This window comes from Pteropus vampyrus, unplaced genomic scaffold, assembly GCF_000151845.1.
Source record: "Pteropus vampyrus isolate Shadow unplaced genomic scaffold, Pvam_2.0 Scaffold353, whole genome shotgun sequence".
In the NCBI taxonomy this organism is placed as follows: domain Eukaryota; kingdom Metazoa; phylum Chordata; class Mammalia; order Chiroptera; family Pteropodidae; genus Pteropus; species Pteropus vampyrus.
This window is the reverse complement of record NW_011889134.1, coordinates 1,468,889-1,487,284: the sequence shown is the minus strand read 5'-3', so window position 1 is coordinate 1,487,284 and position 18,396 is coordinate 1,468,889.

The following is an 18,396-nucleotide window of genomic DNA, read 5'->3' as shown; positions in this document are numbered from 1 at the left end:
ACAAGGAGCATTTTAAGGGGGAAAATGCAAATAAGACATTTGTTTTCGAAAGCTCTGTCTTGGTGGTAGGTTGGAGAGTGAGTGACACACAAGGTTTAGAGACTGGAAACAGGATGGCCAGCAAGGACCACTGCCCATTTGGGTGATGAGTAGAGCTAGATTAATAACTGGGCCAGTTGAAGCGCTGCTTCAATAATGAAGGCTGCATTGATTAGGATACAGGTGAAGATGCTATAACAAGGGTACTTAAAATATTGGGGCTTAGTATAGATGTTTCTGTCACATAGTATAACAAACGTGCGAGTGGTATAGAGCAGGGGATCATCCTGGGGGCCAAATCTGGACTGCTGCCTATTTTGTAAGTAAAGTTTTATCAAAACCAGCCATACCCATTCATTGACCTATTGTCCATACCTGCTTTCCATCTACAACGGCCAAGCTGAGTACTTGCAACAGAGACTGTAAAGCCAGAAAAGCCTAAAATACTTACTATCAGACCCTTTACTTTCTAACCTACCTCTGGGTTAGGGCAAATAGATGTTTCTGAGCCTCAGATTATCCAGGGCTGGGGTGGTGAGCTTAGTCATCTTTAGCACGGACCTTCCACACTGGGAAGTTAGTGCAATTGTCACTGTTTTCCAGTAGGAAAGCGGGGTAGGAGAGAACCACAGCCTGCACTCAGCCAGTAAGTCACCTGATCCTCTCTAGCTGCAAAGGCAGCTGGGAAATGCATCACTAGATAATTGGCCGTGTGTCCATCTGAAATTTAACATCACCACATTTTCATCTACTCTGCAACACATATATATTTACATTTTCACATCCCTGAAATCAGGACTCATAATCCCTGTTAGCCTGGACTGAAGTTGCATTTTTCCAAAGCTGATTTGCATCTGTTTCTTCTAGTAATCTAGAAACATTCCTAACATGAGACTATTTTTATTATTTATTTTTTAATGTTTTTATTTTTTAAATTAAATTTTATTTATTTATTTATTTATTTTAAATTTTATTTTAACATGAGACTATTTTAAATTAAATTCTGTGCTTGAGAGTGTTCTAAAACCTCGGTTAGTATGAACTCGGACCACAAATTTAGGTGAGTAACAGCTCCTGGTTCAAGTTCTCAAGGTAAATTGCTGTCTTTCCTATCTCTACCGGGGGGGCATGTTCTCTGCTGGCCCCAGGTGTGTGTGACATGCACATCTCATTTCTCCTTCATGAGGTTCAGGCCTTTGCTGTCTCACCATTGTTTGGGAGTTTCCTCTTAGACTCCCCATTCGTGGGTGTTTTTTCTTTCTTAGTGGTAAGATAAAATATGATGTATCCTATAATGATGGTGTTTTGGATTGTATGAAATATGGTAAAAAGAAAAAAAAGAGAGAGAGAGAGAATGCATACTAGTGAACAGGTCAGCAGTCTGTTAAAACAGCACTATAATTTTAAAAGATGGAGTAAGGTATATTCTTGAACCACTAGGCTGCCTTTCTAAAGGTGTGTATTGGGGATGTTCTGAGTTCATTGCTAGATGTTTGGTGTGCTAAGTGAGGTATGGGATGGGGGGTGGTGACATGAAATTGCTCCAGATTTTACAAAAGCCATGTGTGCCAACAGCTCTTCTCCCCTACTCTTCTTCCACACAGCTCCATCCTCTAAAAAATAATTGAATAGAAAAGTAAAATATCAGTTAGAAGGGGTACCAAATATTTGGTCTGCTCATAGTAGCCACATATCTCATCATGATCTTGAGTGAAGGATGATCAGGGCACAAACCAAGATGCAGCAATGGCGGTGAAGAGACAGGGATGGAGTGACAGAGGTTAAGGAGGTAGAATTGCTAGGACTTAGGTGACCCTGGTTTCTGGCTGGAATACCTTGGTGTGTGGCAGTGATATTAACTGAACAGAAAATATACACACATATAAAGAAACAGATATGAAGAGTGAGTGGAGTATGGAGAAAATTTTGACTATTTGGGGACAAATTATATTTGAGATACCTGCTCACTCAATAGGAAAAGGATACAAAGGGGCCAGAAAATGAATAGCCTGACCTAACCATGCTCAAGAAAACAGTTTTTCATCACATTTTAAAGATCGTTCAATAGTCATTTGGGAATAGGTGGAGGAAAGGGGAGACCCTTGAAGTTTGGATACAGATAGCATGCCAAAGTGAGCAAAGTGACACTAATTGACTGGACATATGTCTCTGATGTCTAGGTCGGCAGAGAATGGCTCGGGGGCCAAATCTGGACTGCTGCCTGTTTTGCAAATAAAATTTTACCCAAACTTACATCTATCATTCTTATTCCTTATAGAACCCTGTATAATAAGGGCTGTCATGTTCATGATGGAGAGGCAGAGCCCTGAAGTAGTCAAGGACACTCTTCAGATCTCACGTTAATTGTCACTTAGGCAATAAAGCCTTCTCTGATTCTCCCATGGCACCTCTATTTTTCCTTGCAGCTTTTCTGCAATACTCAACATTAATTTGTTTCTAATAACAAGACTTGCAGGTTCCACGAGGACAGGAATCCAGTTTGTCTTGTTCATTGTTTTCACCAGTTTCTAACAGTAGCCAGCACATAAAAGGAACTTAGTATCAGCTGACTGATTGATAGACTTCAGGTGGATAGTGAGGAGCTAAGTCTTATTTGAACCTCATCCAGACTTCTTTCCGCCAACCAGATCGCCTCATTTGGCAGACGGGTGCTATTATTTAGCACTATTTCTCTTCTTGGTCTCCATTATGTCACTTAGGACCCCACCCCCAACCCCGCTCAAGTTTCTCTGTCCTTTCCCTCACTACTTTCCCTTTGTTCTCATCTTTTTTCCTTGGTTCTGTAGCCCTTTGAGCTCTATTGCTTCTTCTTCTCTTAAAATAGCCTAAAATCAATTACATTTTGAGGAATTTAGCACCATCCTAAAACTGAAACATCAAACAAGTCGAAAATGTCAAACCTTTAAAAATAAAAACTGTTGCTTTATTTCGAAAGTTGTATTCCCAATGGTTCATATGCTTCAAAACTCACTAGAAATAAATTTAAATTTGGGAGATGTAAACGTACAAGCATTATAAACTCAGGGCCTCATTAAGATGATATTGATTATACAGCCATGTTGCCAACATATTTCCATTACCCTCTTCTGGTTATACAATTTTTTTGGTAAGTTAAGAGGAAATCTGTTTTACTGTTGCCTTGTATTTTCTAAGCATTGGCGCCAATATTTTGTGGAGAATTTTGTCCTCAATTACAAGTGGTAATTGTTTGCCTCCTTCACAATGTTTTATCACGTCTTCCGTTCCACATTTTGATCTGGAGGCACGTTTTCCAGGACCAGCACCAGCACATAGGAAATGCTTGTATAACATTGTGACAGGATAGAAAATAAGATGTTAAACTTCTTACAGGAGGATTCCTTGCCGAAGTACAGATGCTCATAAACAACAGTGGTTCACATGACTGTGATGAAGAGAGCAGCTATTTTTGTTTACAAGATAACTTTTGCTATGAAATGAAAATAGCACAAATCTAATCTACAATTTACTCTGCTAGCAAGCTTTTTCGGATGAGGTTGGGGTGTTTAGAATTGTTCGAATTTTTTTGTGCATAAAATAAGGCAATTTTATATGATATTGTTTGAAATGCACGTAAAATGTGACCATATATATTGGATAAAAATCAAAGGGGCCATGCAATCTTAAACTTTTTAGTAGAATAAAAAGGATTATTTCTTTATTTTCCCTAGCATATCTCCAGTTGAATGCAGAAAGCACACACTGACTTTTTATTTTTTACATCGATGATGGAGAAACAGAAATTGAAGGAAATATTAGGTTCAGTAACTATTTGCTGTTTGGTAAAATTACTTTTTAAATATTCCCTAAGAAAAAGTAAAATAATCTGACCTCCCCAGCCCTTCGATTAGCTAAAACCATTAATAACAAAATGTATCATCAGGGGTTTAGTCCTGACTTAAGAGGTGAAAGATGGAAAAGGCCTTCAGTGGGTTAGAGTTTAGACTGTGTAACAACCAGAAAGAGGAGAAAAAATATGAACTATGTACTTCAGGCTCAGAAGACAATTTAAGACATTGGTGAGACAGGACATCGCTTGTAAAATTCTTAATCTTTTAGCAGGAAATGAAATATGGTACATCTCTTGCAGAGTTAATCTTTTTAGTAAACCTAGTTGTTTTCTTCCTTTCTTAAGGAAAAAGTCCCTCTTGCTCAAATCCTGATAATTGCCCCAAACTGGTGACTCAGATCTCCTCTGGCTATTGATAAGGATCATCAGCCCATTGTTAGCAGAAATGATGTTAAGTCAGACAAGGCCCTTGAGTCTGAGAGGGAAGGGGACATTAGGCCAAAGGTCTTTTTTCACTTTTTAAGAAACATATTAACCAAACCTGTTTTCCTTTACTCGTTTAATAAGCAAATCAATAATCGAAATTAATAGATATATGATTTAAATAACAAGTTTGTATCTTCTTTTTCTTGTCTAGGGACTGAGGTAGCACTTTAGCGGGAAACTCAAGACCCCAATCTGACTGAGGCAGAAAGGGAAAGAGCTCCATGAAACCCCTGTAGGCAGAAACTATGGCCATTCTCAGCAGGAAGCAGATTCAGAAGAAGAGATTTCCCGTCCCTCAACATGCATACTAATAATAAGGGGGTTCATGACTCTTAGAAAAGAGTTAAGCAGGAAAGTTAGGGGTTTTCGGGTCTGCCTGTAAAGACACTGAGGTCATCCTATCCTGGAAGAGGTCTGCTCTAATCCGCCCACAATTAAGCAAGCCAAAAGGTATTTTTTTTTAACTCACACAAAGAAACCAGTAGGCACCAGTTTAAGCCAGTCACTTGCACCTGCACAATGTAGACCCCAACAACTTTCAACTCACCTGAGCCTCATTATACCATCATTATAATATAATGTATATGTCCAAAAGTTCAATAATATCATTATAACACTGAATTCTGAGAACAAACATGTGCAGAAAGCAAAATGATGAATCACGGAGTCCTGTCAATCTTGGTTGTCAATCAAGGAAGCCCACTCCTCTAAGAAAAGTAACCACCCACAGCAAAAAGGGATAAAAACCTCAAAGGCTTTGTTACCTGGCCTTTTGAGCCGCATTCTCTTGCTCAGGCCTGCTTCCATGTCTGGAAGTGTACTTTCCCTTATAATAAAACTTTTCTTTTCTAGTGTATTTCGGTACCTTGCTCAATTCTTTATTCAAGACATCAAGAAACTGGACAACGTGCTGGGAAAGGATCTCCACTTACTCTTCAATAACATTGGGAGTCAGGATACAGTTTAATAAATCAGTGATTCCTAATCTCCTGTCTTGAGCTATAAGAAATACTAATTAAAAGTAAGTTTTAAAAAAATGAGCCTCTAAAGGTACAAAGTTTCAGTTATAAGATTAATAATTTCTGGAAATGAACAAAGGAAAAAAAAAAAACTACCCAGAAAAGAAATATTTAAAATTGAACAAATACCCAGAAAATAATCAGAACATCTGAGATCATTGGAGTAGCCACCACATCTATAGTGGTTGCTGCAGTGTTCAACACAGACACCTCTTTCAGAACTAAGGTACTCATTGCTTACCTGTCCAGTGTGAGCTGGATGCTGACTGCTCTCTCCTCAGTCCTGTCGTTCCCCTCTCCACCCAGGAACTGACCTCCACTGAAGGGAACTGTCTTGCCTAAGTTCATGCTTCCTTTGCAGGGGCAGCCACATATAATTTCTGGCTGTGGCGTACAATGGGCCACTTTCTTGCCTCGTTTGGGCTCCCGCACACCCAGTTGGATGGTCTGCAGCCTCTCTTACAATTGCATTACAGTTTAGCTTCTCCCACTTCCTAGTCCTGCTTTCTTCACTCTTTTGCTGAGTGTTGCTGCTGAGAACACTTTCCAATAACCTCCCTGCATGCAAATGTCCATCTCAGAGGCAATTTCCCAGGGACTCACCTTACAACAACAGTAAAGCAAAACCCAGAAGTAAAATGGATTTTAGCATAAGTCTTCATATAGCAATCAGGAAGAAACAATTTCCCTGTTTGCCATTCAAAGATTGTAAAGATTCCAGACAGTAAAAATCAGAGTAACAAGCAGCCACAAGAACAGAAATGAGGCCTTGAACATTGTTCAATCCTCAGAAGAGGGGCTGTGCTGAGAGTCTAGAAAGTTATCAGGTAAGTTTATCACAGCTTTAATTGCAGCTAACTGGAGACAGATTTTGGAGTCTGTAGCATAAAGAGGAAGGATGGGATCACCTAAAGTACTGGAAAATCCTCAACTTCTTAGGCTCACTCTGTTCTTAGCCTGATATGCTGTCCATTTGAGAAGCAGGAAGAGATCTCTTGTGATTAACTTGATACGACGCATAAATGTGAGAGAAACCTACTCCAAACCGATTGTCATGTGTCATGGTAAGCCTTTTCTCCTGAATCTTCAATAGGGCAGAGGAAACTTGCATATAATTTTTATTCCATAATAATATATTAGCTTTCTTCCAAAAATGCAATAAGTACCATGAGACTATATTTCCACTTCAAAAGTTAATTATCACAATATACCTGTCACGTGGGCAAATTTATTTCCTCTTCTTTTCTAACTGTCCTCTTTACCTCCCTACATGTTCTACTTCCAAACCCATTCTCTTCTCATCGCCACCACTTCCTCACCCCCTGGACACTCACAAACACCCACCACGTTTCACTTGTCCCTTCTTTCCTCCCACCCTCATCCCAAGCTAATGAGTTTCCTCCAACACAACTTCTTACCAGTTGTATGGCAACTATACCATACCATAGATGCCAATGAACTGGCAAGAAGCTTCCTAGGGGCTTCATTAACCCTCTGCCATTTTTATTCAATTCGATTACTCTCTCCCTACACCCCGCCATAGTTAATTGGGCCAGGGTAGCTTAATTCGGAGGAACCACTCAAGAGACTAGACCAAAGTAACTAGTACTTCTCTCTCTCTCTCTCTCTCTCTCTCTCTCTCTCTCTCTCTCTCTCTCTCATTACCACCTCTAATTTGTCATTTGATCTGAAGAGTTTTGCACACACTGGGGCTGAAACTCCTTTAGAAATGACCATTGAACGAGTTAAACAGGCCAGTTCAAACGTAAGAGCTGCCACTGTGGGCAAGTCAATTATACTATTTATGCCTTAATTTCCTAATTATCCAAATGTGGATAATACCATCAAGCTCTTAGTATTGTGAGAATTAAATATGGATTGAATTAGCATATTTACTACAGCCTGACACATAATAACAGTCACTTGGTCAAGTATCTGACACATAATAACAGTCACTTGGTCAAGAAGAGCTATTATTTCTTTTTCTCGTGTTGATGATAAAGCCAGACAATTCCCCTTGAGTGTGGGCTGGGCTTAGCAACTTCTAACAATAGAATACGGAAAAAGAAACATCAGAAAGGGAAACATCAGAACTTTACAATGGAGAAAACTAGTTCTCTTAGGTCCTTTCAGAAAACTCCAAGTGGCTTTTTATTTTGGTTTGGCTCTTAGCTTTGTCCTAGATCAGCCCAGCTCCATGACTTTCAACCCAATGACCAGTCTCCTTGACTATGACTCAGTGCAGCTTTCTGGGAATCGAACCTGAGACCAACATCATTTTCTGCAAGAATACAGTGGGCAGGGTCCAGGAGGGAGGTAGATTTGGGGGTCTGCAGCATAAAGGGGAAGAATGGAATCACCGAGAGAAAATGCATGCACGACAAACAGAAAGCTGAAGGAAGAATATTGGAGGACATCAAAAATTATGGGGACCGAGGAGGATGGTAAGAGATGTTTGAGGAGAAAAGAATGTCAGAGAAGACAAAGACATAAGCGTTCAAGCTGTGGATCCTGACCCATTAGTGAGTCATGAAATTAATTTCCTTGGTTGTGACAAGTACTGAAAACGAATGAAACAGGAAGTATCAGAGTTCCTTGTTAAGGATATATAATTAAGGATAAGTACTTTGCTAAGAAACTTTAGTTTCAGCTGTGTATATGTTTACTGGGTTGCTACATAAAAAGTTCCTTAAGTTAGCTGCAATCAGAAATGTTGGAAAAGCACTGAGGTAGGAGTTCCAAGGAAGAGAGAGCTAACCATGGAGCCAGATGCAGCAGACAGGGCTAGAAAGGCAAAAGCTGAATCAAAACGTCCACCAGCGTATGAGCTAATGCTAAGGTAGGTAGTAATCATTTTGAAATATGTAAATGTATCAGATCAACATACTGTATACCTTAAACTTACACAATGTTATATGTTGATTATACATCAGTAAAGATGGAGGAAAGAAAAATGTCCGTCGGATATGGCAATGCAGAATTCTGGTGACCTGGCTGGGGCAGTTTCCACAGTGTATCTGAGGGAGAGTGTCCACAGTATCAAATGGAGAGGTGTGTGAGAATTTAGAAAGTAACAAGAATAGACCTCTTTTTTAAGAACCATGACAAAGAAAAGGGGAAACCGGTAGCTATGGGAAGGGGGGCGATTAACGTCAAGGTTTATTGCTTATTTAGGAAAGAATTTAAACAAGTGTATAGAAGCAGCTGAAGCTATAAGGCAAAGTGGATCACTGATGGAGCAAGCTCTGAGAGAAGAAAAGGTAAGGAGAGTGGCTGGAAGAGCTAGCTGTGACCAAGAAGTGAGGTCTGGGGAAAGGAGGCAGTCCAGTATAGACGCTGCATGGGTACACATAGTGGGGAATGGAAACTGGAGATTTGCATGTGAAAGCCTGAATTTCCTCCATAAAATAAGGCTGTTCAGACAGTATCTAAATATGCTGACTTAACAATTTTTAAAATATTGTGGCAGTTTTTACAAGATGCTAATTTCAATTATGAGACTACAAATCATCTAATGATATCGCTCATTCAGGCCTAGAGCGGAATCGGGGCCAGAAGTGGTGTAGAGAGCATGTCTGAGAAGGGGTGACCCTGGGCATGTGTTGGAGAGTGTCCCAATGCTGGCAGAGCAAGTGGTAAGACCAGTTATGTTGGCAACAGGGACCAAGGTGCAGGCTCCCTGAGTTCAGCCCTCATGGGAAGCCAGGGTGTCCATATGGGTGTCTGGCTGTTATGAGCAGGCAGTATATCCAGTGCCCTCTGGTGGCAAAAGGTTCAAGGTGAGATCTACTGACGAAGCAGAAACCCTTGTAAATGTTTTCTGTAAAGGGCCAAATAGTATTTTAGGCTTTCAGGCCCATTCATTCTCCGCGCATAAACAAATAAGCATAGCTGTGTGCCAACAAAATTGTATTTACAAAAACAGGCAATGGGGCCATAGTTTAAGGATCCCATGCTTGAGTAATTTAATAGGAATATTATCAAAAAATTTTTAATATTGTTCCCAAATTGAATCATGGCTCAGAGAAGGATGTCATTTAGATAGAGATCACTATATTAAAGAAGTCTTACACAATTTATTTGGAAATTAATTATATGATATATGCTTGGCACTACTATTCAGATCCCTAGGAAAGTAGTCTTAGGGTAGATACGATTTTGCTTTAGACAGTAAAGAGGGAATCATTTAAAATTTGTGTTGATCTATATATTACTGTATATTTACACATTAGTTATCCATTTTTAGGAACATCCTTGAGGTGACAAGAAGAGGGAGAATGGATTTGGGGACTAATGAAAACCTGGAACAGATGAATGAAGCAACTTCATTCCAGTTTCTTAGGATACTAAAAGCATGGTTGCACTGTGTGAAGAACACAGGTGAGGTATGGAATCCTGACTTTTTTAGAGACATCACGGTTGAGAGTTTTCCTCCAACAGCTCAGGTATAACAGCAGATCGTGAGTTTGGAGATTTTTGGCACACGTGTCAGGCATAGACACACAAAGAGAAACACACAGTTCCTGCCATCGAGATATCTATTCTAATCATGTCTGGCCATCAGCGTTTCTAGGCTTCTCCATGGGCGCTCACCCACAGGGAAGTATAACTTCTACTTTTGTTAACACTTCCTCTACTCCCGTTAGCTTGTATATGTTAACAAGAGGGGCGTAAAGTGCAGCAGTTGGGAAAAGAGGCCAAAATGCTCTTCTGCCTACATGTAGAACAACACTGTGCATGAGCTGGTAGTTACTGGAAACCTGCTGTATGCCATCTTTGTCACCTAATTCTCTAAAATAATCTTGGAGTAGCTATTATGCCCATTTTAGAAATGAGTTAACTGAGACTTGGGGAAATTAAGAAAAACCTCTCGAGGTCACAGAATTAAGTGCCACAGCTGAATTTAAATCCAGCTCTGCTTAACTCTAAAGGTTTTGTTTCTTCTAGTATAGCAGAGCAGTTGTTTTCTATGTATAGTTCCTGGACCTAAGCAGCACTTGTGAGAAACGCAAATTATCTTCCCCCAACCAAGACCTCCTGATCAGGGACCCTGGGGGTAGGCCCAGCCATCTGCTTGAACATGGCCACTAGAGGATTCTAATGCACGCTGATGTTTGAAAACCACTGCACGATACTGCCTCCGAATGAAAGAGGTTATGTTAAATTCTCACTTAATGTCTTGATAGCTCTTGTGACTTTAAATGAAACAACATATAACAAAATTTTACCATAGGCTCACTGATAGAAACAAGAGTTGAGTTCCTACAGCCTCTCATCAATGTTATAAAAAATAATGTTGAATGAAATGACATTATTCGAGAACCTGCTAAACTGTAGTAGGTGACAGGCTGTAGGATAGTGAGCAAGAATACGCTCAGCCCCACTGAGCAGCTCTGAACTAACCCAAGGCACTAAGGGAGGAATCAGGGCAGCCCAGGCACTGATTTTCTGGACGCCCAATGTCCAGCTCTTTAAAGAGCAAAACAGCCCTATCACAAGCAGCCGTGAAAGGACTAGCAGGAAAGAACCATATTTTGTTGATATCATTTCTTCTAACAACCTATGTGCTACATGGAATTGCTATTCTGAGATGGGAAATCGGAGGTTAGGTAATTGGCCCAGGGTCAAGTTACCGCAGGTGACAAACCCTGGGTTTCCAAAGGACCGCCTTTACCCAGGTCCTGGGGACACGACTTTATCTGTGTGAGGGAGTCAACATCAGACAGGTATCTCATCTAACTGGTGATTTTTATTTTTTATACTGCACATTTTTAAAGTGTCCGAGGAGAACACAAAGTGGATGAAGGTTACCTAACATCTAACAGGGCTCTATAAAATGCCCTTGTGTGAGAAAGGGGCAGAGCCAGAACTTAACAGCTCACAGAGTCATCTATGGCAATGCTCCCTGACCTCAGACTTTCCAAAATGATTCAAACCAAGAGCGGGCCAACCTAACAGACCCAGCCCACAGCCCGTTCTCGAAACTTCCAAACCAACGCGAAACTCGCCCCACCCATTATGCCTCCAGGACAATGGGCAGGGCGAAAACTCAGGAAGAGCTTTCAATGCCCAGACAGGTAAGAGTGTTGTTTTGTTTTTCCAAGCAGTACTAATTGAGGTTTAAACAAACAAGCACTCACACCTACATCCTAGGAAGGACAGGAAGCAGCAGCCAGGTGTGTGAACACAGGATACGTGGGGTCTTGACAGGTACAAACGGTCCCCCCAAAGGGCCCATTTCCTTCAATTGCTCAGTAAGTGCTGTCCCATGGGTACTTGGGCAACTTTTTGCAAGCAGTAAGACCTCATTTATGACACTCCTTGAGAAAGCACCTAAAGAGAAGCATTTATAGATTCTATTTACGTGGTATCAGGTATGGAGTTTCACTATATTATGCCCTGGTGCGAGCCAGGTTTCTTGATGCATAAGGGTTTCTCTTTCTACAACCAGGGCGGTAGATCCAGTTTCAAATAAAATTAAACACAGCTTAGTCACACGAGTTTTCCATTCTTTCTATTTTCTGGTTCTTTGATTAAGCGATAGTTGCTAAATGGGAAGACAATCCTTATTTGCCACATCTTTCACAACAATGCTTTCTTAAAAGGAGGATGAGTTACCTGTTTTATTTCCCCCAACTTGCATTAAGGTCATGTTGCAGTGCTATTGATTTCTAAGTGTTCATTATCTGTCCGTTCTCCAAGGGTAAGCTCTTACAGGTAGTGAAGACAAAAACCATTCCTAACTAATTAGCTCACTCTAGAGCTAACTGCCAATTTCTGGAACAAGTTAAAGCTCTCTCAGAGAGCTGATTATCAAACTGTCATTTCAGTCAATGTTAAAAAAACATCTATTTTTTTTTTCTGGTCACCCACTAACCAAATTATTAATTCCCAAGTTTCTTGAAATTGGCTCGCAGTTTGAAACGGTAGAACAAAGATCCTATGAATATTTTCACAGCACCTACCATAGGCTAACATGATACAGGGTGGGCAGGGGGAGAGGGTTGCTGTAAGGGTTGGGGTGGGTAGAGTCATAACATTTGCTACCACAGCTAGACACAAATGAAGGCCCAAGTCTGCACATGTGGTGGCTAAATTTCACTCAGTTTGATTCCATAACATGGGCCTAAAAATTCTCAATAAATTAAAACAGAACCATCACTACTACAATAAATACAATTTTAAATGTAGTTGCAAGTTCACAGTATTTTAGCTGAGGGATGAAGGAAAGCAAACAGGAGTAATTGATATCATAGACTCTAGTTAACAGAGAAGTGAATTTGATTTCCAACATTGTCTTGTACTGTTTGAGCGTGGAAAAGTTATTTAAACTTAATTCTTAATTCTCTCCTTTGCAAAAATCAAATGCCAGCACTTACCCCATGGAGTTGTTCCAGAAAATTGTGACTGTGTTCAGTTAGCTGGGTGAGCAGCACAGTCACTGCTCAGTGACCAGCAGCCATGGCAACCACCGTGTCACTATTCCAGGGGGTAGCTCATTACAATCAACCCCGGAACAACGGGAGTTTGAACTGTGTGGGGCTGCTTACATACGCGGTTTTTCAATATATAGTCAGCCCTACTCCTCCATATCAGCAGATTCAACCACCAGGGATAAAAAAACAAAAAACAAAAAACAAAACAACCACCTAGTATTTTCCCATTCCTAACCATAGATTCCCAACCATGGATCAAAATAATGTTTTCCATCCTTGGTTGGTTGAATCTGCAGATGCAAAGGACTGACTCTACAGCAGGGGTCCCCAACTCCCCAGCTGTGTCCTGGTATCGGTCCATGGCCTGTTAGGAACCAGACCACACAGCAGGGGAGCAGCGGGAAGCAAACAAAGCTTCATCTGTATTTGCAGTCGCTCCTCAGCACTAGCATCACCACCTAGCAGCTCCACCTCAGATTATCGGGCATTAGATTCTCATAGGAGCACCTGTCCCTGGTGCCAAAAAAGGTTGGGGACCACTGCTCTACAGTAAGCAGTTACAGGTGAATTTTCTACACTGCAGAGGTCAGTGCCTTTAACCCTCACGCTGTTCAAGAGTCGACTGCATTTGTTTAGACATTAAATGCTTATGCCTCAAAAAGACCTTGGAGGATCGAACCAATCAGATTCTCAGTCAGATCTCAAGAGCCTTGGCCTGCCCTGGTGACTGCCCACTCTCGGTTTAAAATTACTCTCCTGGCCAACTGTGAGGCGCAAAAACTCGTCTCTAACATTCTACATAGCCTGTTGAACAAAAGCAACCAGATCAGGTTCTTCTAGTTGGTTTCCCTTTCCTACCAGCTGTCGGCTTTTTTTTTTTTTTAAAAAAAAAGGAGGGGGAGCAATATGGGTGTGTACTCTATACTCCGCAAGTACTTATTTTATCCAGTAGGTTTTTCTCCATGCTCGATCCATTTTGAGTGTACTTGCCTCTTCTGATACAGAAAAGCCTCACGGGTCTCCCTTTGAGAGAGAGGAGACAGAACACAGAAAGAAGCAAAAGAGAAAGTTATAAAAATCAAAGATGAAATAGAGATGTTAGTAAATGAGCACAATAGACCAAAACTTTGAAAACCGAGAACATGGCAGATGGGGATGTTGTATGAAAACCCAGAGAGACTATTTTCTCAGTTAGGTGTTTAATGGTTTCTTGGTAGAAACTAGCTTTACCCTGATGCTAGCAAGTCCAGTTACAATGATGGGGTTATTGTGAGACCATTGTTAATCTTACCTTTAAGTGAGCCGACCTGACAAATTAAAATTTCCTTTGCCCACTACATAACTCAAGGGTCTATATGTAACAGCATAGATGAGAGTTTTTTTGTATCTGCCAGAGAACTGATATGTCCTCATTCCTGATGAACTCTACCCGTGATCACATACTGCTGACTCTGTGGTGGGAACTACAGATCTGCTAATAACATGACTACAACAAGAGCAAGACCTGTAATAATAGCAGCCACCCACTTCCTTAGAGCTTATGTTTCATGTATCCCATTTAATCCACACTCTAAGCTTATAAGAGGTATCACTGTCCCATTTTGGAGGTGAAGGACCTGAGGTCGGTGAGGTTAAGCAGCTTATCCAAAGCCACGTGGCAGAGCTGAGATTCAAATCCGTGTCCATGATTCCAGTGGCCATGCTATATGCTGACTCCAAAGTGCTTCTTTAAAGGACATACATGCTCTCTGCTTGTCCTGAGTTTTTGAATCATTTCATTGTTCAGTCTTCTTCTTACGGATGTGTTTTAAAACAATTTGGTTCCTTTAAAAGGGCTTAGTATTGGTCTAGCATTGGTGTATTTTCACCATCAATGACTTTCATTATTTTACCCCTTCTAAAAATTTTTGACAGGTGTATGGGGGTCCATTTTATAACTCTACTTTTCTATGTTTTTGATTATCCATAATAAAAAGTTTGGTTTTTAAAAATTTTTTATTTAATTGGCTCTTTGGAAAGTTGGGTGAGGTAAGTCAACACTAATGGCTAAAGTCAGATTTCAGCTCTCTCCGGATGTCACTGAGCTGCAATATCCCTGATCACCCTCCGTTAATAAGCAACTCCTCTAGTGCTGTCCCTTGTCAGACAGTGTTTCTGCAGTCAGTCTTACCACCCACCAGCCAGTGTTCCCACAAGCAGAGGGGTCGGTCATTTTTACAAGGTTAGAAACTGGCTGTTCGGAGTAACTTTCTGACAAAGAATTTTTCCCAGCCTCCACCCTATCCATTAAGCGTCTTCTTGGGTGTGGCAGATTTCACAAGAGATGGCAGACGGACAGCTGTGAAAGCGTGGCACGAGTGGCTCCATCTGCACTTCCTTACCTATGATATCTAACAAGGAAGCTTTCAGACAGACAGACTGGGTTGGCCAGGACCACTCCTCCAAACTTTCCAGAAAGGAAACAGAACTTCCAGGCAAGTAATTCTAGTTTTCTTACCTGTCCCTCTTGTCATCATCAATGACTTTCATTATTTTACCCCTTCTAAAAATTTTTGACTATTTTACCCACTTAGGTATTATTTCCTTGCTAAAAAGAAGAAATTAGAGGCTACACAAAAAGTGGGTGAATAGGTCATACTAACCTTTCCTGCTTTTACCTGTTGCTCCCACAAGAGTCATTCCCACATGACAAGCAGTGCATCATACTCCTCCCTCTTCTAAAGGGAGGGCCAGACAGGGGGGAGGTGGGTTGGGCGAGCAGTGCTGTATAACATGCCCCCCTAGGGAAAAGGCTGGAACTTCTGGCACTAGCCTCACAAGGGAAAGGTATCTTTTTACATAATTAAATTTTCCTCATGACAAAAGAGACCTCCTTGGAAAAGGCTGACATGTTTTCCAGTTGAGTTTGCTAAGTTGGTACTGTTTCCATGATGAGGCCAAAACGTCTGGTCCCAGCATCCTGAAGGTAAAAACCACTGCAAGGTCACCCAGAATAAATGATTAAGATAAAAGTAACTTTTACCTCTCAAGGAAGTGGGGAAAAACCTAAATCCCCAAAACTGAAAAACACAAAACAAACAAAAAAATCCAGGTGAATGTAAAGTACAGGAGATAGGCCAAAGGAAAAAAATAATTAGGTACATAAAATTTCCTAGACAAATTTAAATACACACACTATTCTGCCCACCTCTATTCCACTATAATTATTATAAACTGAGAGGTAAAAGGTCAGCTATATATGAAAACAAACAAACAAAAACACTATGGAAGTTCTACTTATTCTTCAGGGTCAAGATAACTCTCCTTAAATAAAATGAATTTGTTCATCTATCAGCCCATGAGTTAGTAACATCATCTTTATAAAACAAAACAGAGTATGTCAAAATCTTAAAATAGAGAAAAGAAAGTGGGTACCCAGATTAGGGAGCAAGGTATAAAACTGACTAGCCAAAAATCATTTATGTATCTTTCAACTCAATAGTTTAAAAATATATACATATATACGAACAACTTAAAAAGCAAAGACAATGAAATAAGTAAATGCACAATAGCAAGAGAAGAGAAGGTATTGTATTTAGTTGACTGAAAGCAGGTTTCTAAGGAGTCCAATTAGCTAGAAGCCACAACCCCAAGCTGTTAAGTCAGAGCTGAAGGCAATTCTGGAAGGCAATTGTGGGTGAAGGACCAGTGGATGTGAATCCTTCAGGCAGTTAACTCAAAACTGACCGGTAGTTTAGATATTTAATGGAAGGGAGCTCACTGTCAAAGAACTTGGCTACCTGCTATCATTTGAATACGCAAGGTAATCATTAATTTTGAAAAGCTGTATGGCTCATGTCCAGGGTGACTTTATTTCATGGAGAGAAAACAAAAAACTACCAACAACATGATTTTCCTAGACACCACACAGTGACTGGCACTTTTCATTTCTCTTTTATCACATCATACAAAAAAATCAATGAAAACACAAAACATACTCCCATACCCCTTAAATTAGAATTAAAATTAAAACTTGAAGCGATATTTTGTTACACTTTGATTCAAACTCTATTTACAAATTAAATTGCACTTACAAAGAGAAATAAATTTCTAATATGGTTGTTAGGTTATTTTGCTTTATTGTGGTTTTATATCGATATAAAACTTTTAAAGCTTTCTTCAGTAAAAATCATACTTTGTTTTGTAGTACATAATTTATTTACCCACTGAATTTCTGAACCAGTTTTCTCTTTTTGTGCTTTTCTGCTCTATTTTATTTTACAAATGGCACACGCGTTCTGAGTAGGTACAATCAGACACTGCATTCTTTTAAGAGACTCATTTATGAAAAGTTAAAGTGTAAGAAATGAAATATTAGCAGCCTGATCCTTTGGTTCACCTTTTAAAAAAGTCATCCAATATAATTTAGAAATCAGTGGTAACTCTTCTTTTTGGTTAAAAACAAATTCACCAGGTAGATCACTGATTAAAATCCAACACTGCTTTAAAAAGTACCACATTCCTAGTCTCCTCTCGATGCTCAAGGATGCCATTATATACTATTGGTTTGACATGACACAGGATACAGTAAGGCACAGTGGATGGTACAAATAAAAACAAATACTTTAGGACTTTTTTTTTTCCTGCATGAATACTAAAATACGTACCGTTTTCAAGATAAAATAACAAAAAAGAAATACATATCTTTTGTTACGAAATACCTATACAAAATTTTTAAATTTACACCATCTGAGCTGCCAAAAGGGTTTAAAAAAGTATCAATTTTTCCCCATACATAAAACTATCTCTCATCAGTAGGTCCAAGAAAACTTGCATTCAAAATGTCCCAGCACTTTATGGGAGGGAGGAGGCTAAAAATTCCCCTTCCTGCTCTCCCTTATCCCCAACATAAGACAAAAACAAAGATCAGATGTTTACAGTAGTGTATTCTACTTAGTACAAACAACTGACATTTAGAAAAAGAAAAAAAATCACACTAGGAGACCACTGGTTGACTGGTTAGAGTAAGGCACTTCCCCGGAGAGAGCAGCGTCCCAACACGCGACGGGGGGAGACAACGTATGGGTTTCTGGTGAAGACGAAGGGCTGCATGAGGCTCCTCAGAAGCCAGGAACATCTCAACAGCAGGGGAAGACTCGGGAGGTAAAACTTGGAGGTGAAACTCTACACAGAAGTGGTCACTCGGTCAATGGCGTGATTGACTTCGTTTTTGTTTGAATCCAGTCCTTTAGCAGCATTCATGTCATTCCGTAAATTCTCCACTGTCTTTTTCATATTCTTTAACTCCCCCGGGTGTGGGGTGGCTCGCCTCTGAAGTGTTCTCTAAAAACAAATGGTGAATGAGTGTTTTGATTTTATTCCATTACTCTTTCAAACATGCAGCTTCCGAGCGGTAGGATTCCAATACAAATCTCACCTCATAGAAGATGAGTTAGAGTGAGTAGAAAAGCTTTCTTTGGAGCTATGAGCATTTATTGACTGCTTACTAGTAGTTAATGGAAGATGAAAGTGTTGCATGTAACTCATCTGGTCAAGACAGAGGATTACTCTCAGAATAAAAGAATACATTTTAAAATATGAGATTAGT